We start from the raw sequence: 6,339 nt of genomic DNA, 5'->3' as shown, positions 1-6,339 counted from the left end.
CCGCGCGCGCCACCGCCCCGCGGCCCAGGCGCTCTGCTCAGAGCTGGTGGCGGCTTTGCTTCCTCCGGAGCTGAAGGGGGCCCTAGTGGGCCCCAACAGTGCAGAGGAAGGGGATGCCGAACTGCCCACGGGATTTGCCCTCCCCTCGCTGCCTCCTGCACCATCCCGAACACAGATCGTAGATCTAAGGGAGGGCTTTATCCAGAGAGACCAGCCTTTAGGGGACTGATCGCCCCTCCCGCTTTTACAGATAAGGGGCTTTTGACGACTTTTGATATCAAGTCCCTTCATCGCCTCCATACTGGCTTCCAAAAGAAGGAACTTTTAATTTTCCAAAACATGTCATCAGTAACATTCCATTTGGCCTCACAGAATCTAGGGAGGACGGCAGTTATTACTGTTTATATTTTACAGGTTTTAACCAAGAGCCATCAAAGAGGTTTGTCCAGGTGGCAGAATGGAGACTTAGAAGCTGGTGCACGGACTTTCTGCCCCGGAGTCCTCCCAACTGGCAACCCTCTTCCATCCTCCCCGCCCCCCCCCCTTTTTTTTAAATTCTGGGCGACCTTCAGGAGAGACGTGGCCCAAGCTCAGAGGCCTGGAGTTCTTGGGAGGAAATGTTCCCTAAGACTTCCTGTTTGAGATCAGCTTCTGCCCTGCCAAGCAGCCTGCTTGCTGTGGCAGAGCCTTGCAGATACCACAGTGGGGGGAGGTGCAGCGCAGGACAGTAAGCGAAAGCCAGACTGCTGGCACCAGAACTCCATGACTCCTCCAGGGGGTCTTGGTTCTGACTCATTTGCAGGACAGAAAGGCCATTGTCTGCAGTGAAACCACTGGCTGTGTTTTGAGTCTCACCCTGAGAAGGAGAGTGTAGTAGTTGGTGTAGAGGTGTAAGGGGTTCTTTGAGGTCACGTAAGAAAAACTACAGTCCAAATTAGAGAGGAGGCAGGAATGGCTCAGCTATAATCTGATTCCATCTCTCTTTTTTTAATCCTCACCCGAGGATATGTTTTTCCTGATTGTTTTTAGAGAGAGATAAACATGGATGTGAGAGGGAAACATGGTTCGGCTGCCTCCCTACCAGAGATTGAACCCGAATACTAGGTATGTGCCCTGACCGGCAATCAAACCCAAAACCTTTTGGTGTACAGGTCCACGCTCCAACCAACTGAGCGACCCGGCCAGCGCTGCTGTGTCTTCTGTCTTGCAGGAGCAGCTGGAACCCTTGAAGTGCTTGGTCATAGGACCTGGGTAGTAACTTACAACCACTGATTAGGATCCAGGCACCACGCTAAACACTTCACATACCTTGTTTTGTTTAATCCTCATTTGGACTAGGAGAATGGCCACCTTAGGTAACTTGCCCAAGGTCACATAGCTAAGAAGTGGTAGAGCCAGGGTTCAAATCGAGGCCTATCTAAAACCAGTGTTCCCTGTACTCCTTGGTCATTGCACTATTGTTTTTCCCAGCAGGGAAATTAGGTGTTCCTGTCAATCTCTCATCCCCAACTTTGGTCTGTGTTCCTGTGGCTAGAGGATAGGTTTTGATGGTCAGGAGGTAGTACTTGCTTCTGAGTACCAATAAAATTAGGTCCATCTGGTCTTGACTCTGGTCTCAGTTTACCTAGACTGAACAGGCACTACTTTTTCTTTCTGCAAGTCTGTGTGTGCCCTGCCCTCTAGTGGTTTTGGCTTGCAATGCAACAATGACCTTGGGTGTAACTAACCTTACCTCAGAATTCCTTTTTTGTTTTTTATGATTCCATAAGATTTTCCTTTTAATTTTCACTTTAAGTTATGCCTTTTCAATGCCAGAATATATAAGGGAATATTTAAAACATTTAGAGGTAGCTTAGATTCTAAAATAAATCTTAACTGTTCTAGTAATAGCCTGAATCTGCAGAACAGTGAGAGCAAAGAAGAGAATTAATGAACTGGTTAGGATTAATGAATCATACAGAGCCAGATCAACCTTGGCTGCCAATGAACATGTATTTCCAAGAGAGGAAACCCAATCAGAATTCTTTCTTTCTCTTGAACAAGAAACTCCTTGCAATGGTGGGTACTGGGTGCACTAAGATTTCTGGGGCAATGACACCTTCCCCAATCTGAGCCCTAAAACGGTGGTTTTCAAACTTTATGATGTACTTCTGATTCAGTAGCCTGGATTTTTATTTTTTGTTGATCCTCACCTGAGGATATTTTTTCCATTGCTTTTCAGAGAGAGTGGAAGGGAAGGAGGGAGGGAGGGAGAAACATGGGCACGAGAGACACATCTCCTGGTTGCCTCCCACACGTGCTCTGACCGGGGCACAACCCGCAACCCAGGTATGTGCCCTTGATCAGGAATCAAACTCGAGACACTTTGGTGTATGGGCTCTAACCACTGCTAGCAACACTGGCCAGGGCTGGAATCTGAATTTTTTTAAATATATTTTTTTTTTATTTTAGAGAGGAAGGGAGAGGGAGGAAGAAATAGAAACATTAATGTTGAGAGAGAACCATTGATTGGCTGCCTCCTACACACCCCCTACTGGGGATCGAGCCTGAAACCGGGCATGTGCCTAACTGGCTAGGACAGGAATCTGAATTTTTAACAAGCACCCCAGGTAATTCTGATGCAGGCAATCTGCAGGCCACATCTTGAGATATAAGGCTTTGTAACAGATCTATTCCCAAATTTCCCTTGAATCCCAACCCAAGCACCTTTGGGCTTTGGAGAATCTAGGACCAAATTAGCCAGCCCCCTTTGCCAACCTCCATATTGAGTGTCTGGAGGTCATGGCTTGGATAGTCAGGGAGGCAAGCTGCAGCTGCCCCGGCAGTCAGCCCATGCCGGGGGAGGTTAGCCTTTGCTGATCTGGCAGGGAGAGAAGTGAAGGAAGCTAATGTTTAATGCACCAACTGTGGGCCCGTGAGCCTGGTACTGTGCTAGCATTTCCTTCTTTAATCCCTACAATATGAACTTATTATTCATTCAGTTTTGTAGATGAGGACATTGAGGCTCAGAGGTGTTAAGTATTTCATCAAGCTCAGGGCTGGTAAGAGCTAGAATTTGAATCCAGGTTTGTCTAACTCAGTGGTTCTCAACTGGGGGCCATTCGGGATCCCAGGGACTATTTGGTAATGTCTGAAGAGACTTTTGGTTATCATGGGGAGGGGTCAAGTTGTGTTGCTAATGGCATCTAGTGAACCAGGGATGCTCGCCCCCACAGTACAGCCCCACAGCAAGAAATTATTCAATTCAAAACGTCAATAGTGCTGAGATTGAGAAACCCTGGACTGAAATAGCCTGTGCTTTTGCCCTAGGATGGGAGGGTGAGGGGATGGAGACTTAGCAGAACCAGAGAGAGACAAGCCTACCACAGGGCCTTTGGGTGGAAAGGGGATGGGACTTCTATGCCAAGGATAATGGGAACGGGTCAGCTGGTGAGATTTCTCTTCCTTCCAAGCTTGGCCAAGGCCCTGATCAGTTTCTCCCAACCTTGCCAAGTCATTCCTGGGACTTCACACTCAGCTTGTCCTGGAGTGACCCTGATTCTCAGCTCAGAGCTGGGGGCAAAATATTTACTTAGGTCTTCCTGCAGGGCTTCCCAGCCAAAGCCGCTGGTTCCTGGGGCCAGTACCGTTCCACCTGCAGCCCGGGGAAGCGCCACGTTAGCTCCCTTGCTGTAGAGGGTAAGAGTGTAAAAACGGAAGCAGCCAAGATGGCATCTGAAAACAGAAGTGGAGTTAGAAGCAAGGCCAGGGCGATTCACTTAACAGGTCCCTGTCTGGGGAGGAACTGGGCGACTTGAGCAGGGAGCAAAGGGCAGCTGGCCGGCCCAGGGAGCAGGGTTCTGACACCCGGAGGCTTGCTTTCCACAGCCCTTCCACTCCTCTAGGCTTAGTCCGAAGCTTTCCTGGACTTTCCCCAGTTCCCATTCCCGGAGCCCCCCGCACACCCCTCCAGCCTCCATTCTGGGCCTCCCCAGTACTGGCCTCCCTGACTAGACCAGGGAGGGTGGGTCTGAGCTGACTGGCGCCGCGGACAGGAAATACCTCTGGTTCCAAGCTCAGAACCTCTGAAGAACTAACCAGCAGGGGGGAGGGAGAAAGGAGGGAGGCAGATGGTGACAGTGAGAGAGAGGGAAGAGGAAGGAACATACAAGCAGGTCCCCCATATTTGGGGTTCTGTCTCCTTCATTCCCGCCCCGCCTGTGGTGGGGGAGGAGAGAGTCATCAGATGGAGCAGGGCAGGCCAAGAGGAGGATGTGGTAACAGCTGATTTGTCCCCTGAGGTCACACTTTCCAGCAGTCAGCTGTTACTGGGGTGGAAGGCAGAAAGTTTCCTTAAAGGCACAATGTTCTGAACACAAGTGGAGAATCGTGGTGCTCCTAGAAACCAGAGCAATCGCTTGGCTGAGCCCGTATTGAATACAGAAGGAACTGTCTCGCACTCCAGCCAAATCCTTTCGGCTGAGTGAGCCTCACCCCCAGTTTGGAGCTCGTGGAAAAGTCGTGGATCCCCGTCTACGCGTGTGGGTTCAGCTGGGAAGGGGGAAGGGCGGAGGAGTGATGCTACGGGGTGGGTCCCACACTTGCCCCTTTCAATAGGCAGTGGAGCAGCTTTTGCCAAGTCACTGGGTTCCTTTCAGTTTTTGCCCATCCCCCGCCCCTCTAAGCTCTGATTGGCCCCCGAGGGAAGGAACAGCCTCCTCATTGGTCTCTACCTTCGAAATCTCTTCCCTAAGTAGGTCTGAGTCAGTGCAAAGCTTCTGAAGGGCGGTACTGAATGGGGGTATTAAGGCAGAGGATGGGGTTGCGGCCAGTTGTACTTTGACACGGCCATCCCCTAGTTTCTGACCAGAAGTCTTCCATCTACCCTCAGGTGAAGACTGTACTTAGCACACCATTTTATTAAGGGCCTTTGGGGGAGGGTCGAGGGCTGGGAGGACCATGAGAGCGATGTCCTCGGCCCGGCCGGGACTTCCCCAGCTTCACAGCCGCGAAAAAGTATGAATCTTTTGTTAGGAAGCGGCTCTATCCCTGCGACTGGGACCAGACATCTCCACGAAAAGTCCCCTGATCAGGAAGCCTTCCCCCCACCCCCACCCCCAGGAGGGGTGGACTAGATCTCTCCAGTGAAAGCTGGGGCTTGGTGAGGCGAGCAGTCCTCCCTACCCCAAAGGCCCTCAGGAGTTCCCATCCAGTGGCAGAGTCTGCTGCCCTGGGGACTGATTTCCACCTTCAGTTCTCCCCACTCCTGCTGCTTCGCCTGCTCCACTTTTCCTTAGAGAGCCTCCTGCAGAGGTCAGCGAATCCATTTTGGGGTTGTCTAAAAGAAGCACTCACGGCTCCAAAAAGGAGGGGCTGTAGCCCTTTAAGGATTTCGCCGGGGATGGATTCAGAGATGATTTAAAAATGCCAACTCACAGAGCGCTCTGAATTCTGGGAACGGGGTGTCAGCTCGAGAACTACACGGACCAGAATGCACAGCAAACACACACGCCTTTACTTCCTGCTGCTCGGTCGGACCCTGGTTTGACGTAGCGCTCTTCAAAGCAAGTAGCCTAGCGGAGGGCCGAGCCACACCTTTTCACCTATTGGCCAGCTCTTGAGTTGGTGGGCGTGGCTTAGTGCAACTCTACTTCGGCAAAGGGGTGGCCTCCTTGTCGATCAGAGCTAAGACAGCCGGAGAGGCGGGATCAGGGCGAAGGGCTGGCGCCCCCGAGTGGGTGTGGTCACGCTGCACACCAGTAGGCGGTGATTGGCCCTGGGCGGTGCAATCGCAACTTGTGCGTCACTACGCCGCCAGCTGATCGGAGACTGGAGCCGGTGTGTGCTGGGCGCTGGGAAGAGAGCGCCGCCGGCTGTGGGGCACGGACGCACTGATTTGCTCCCCTGTCCTCAGCACCCCCCGCACACACCCGGCACCAGGTGGGTGTGAGCTGGGGTCCTGGCCGCACTGGAGGGAACCGTGCTAACGGGGTAATGGGGGCAAGTACGGTCCTGGCGGCCACACCCTGCCCTTCCGGGGGAGGGGAGAGGGGGCGGCGGAGGCAGGGGCGCTCCGGGGGAGAGGGTCCTGGACTAGCTAGAGGGAGTGTGTCTGGAGGTTTTTTAAATAGTACCCCGGCAGGGAAGGGGTCCCTGGGCGGGCCGGCCCCTCCTCTCATTGCCTCCAGGGGATGTTATGTAAGGGGGGAGGGGAGAGGAGTAGGGGGCGGCGGTGCCGGGGCCTTATGCAACCCAAAGGTTTAGGGTTTCACCGCGGTGGGTGGGGGGAGCGGGCACGAGGAAGGCCTGGAAACTCTAACCCCCCCCCCCCCCCCCCCCCCCCCCCCCCCCCTCTCGCCC

General features: G+C 53.0%; 1 long non-coding RNA gene across 5 annotated transcripts in view; it reads left to right on the top strand.

Moving 5' to 3' along the window:
• The first annotated feature begins 5,688 nt into the window (after positions 1–5,688).
• LOC107183814 overlaps positions 5,689–6,339 on the top strand; it is a 3,856-nt gene continuing 3,205 nt past the window's right edge. The window contains exon 1 of one of the 5 annotated variants that reach the window (XR_001514616.1): positions 5,689–5,970. This is a non-coding gene — a long non-coding RNA (uncharacterized LOC107183814). The remainder of the gene's footprint in view (positions 5,971–6,339) is intronic. The other 4 variants (XR_001514612.1, XR_001514614.1, XR_001514615.1 and 1 more) reach the window with 4 other exon arrangements.

Source organism: Myotis davidii, unplaced genomic scaffold, assembly GCF_000327345.1.
Source record: "Myotis davidii unplaced genomic scaffold, ASM32734v1 scaffold363, whole genome shotgun sequence".
Lineage (NCBI taxonomy): Eukaryota > Metazoa > Chordata > Mammalia > Chiroptera > Vespertilionidae > Myotis > Myotis davidii.
This window is presented reverse-complemented; position numbering and strand designations above follow the sequence as displayed.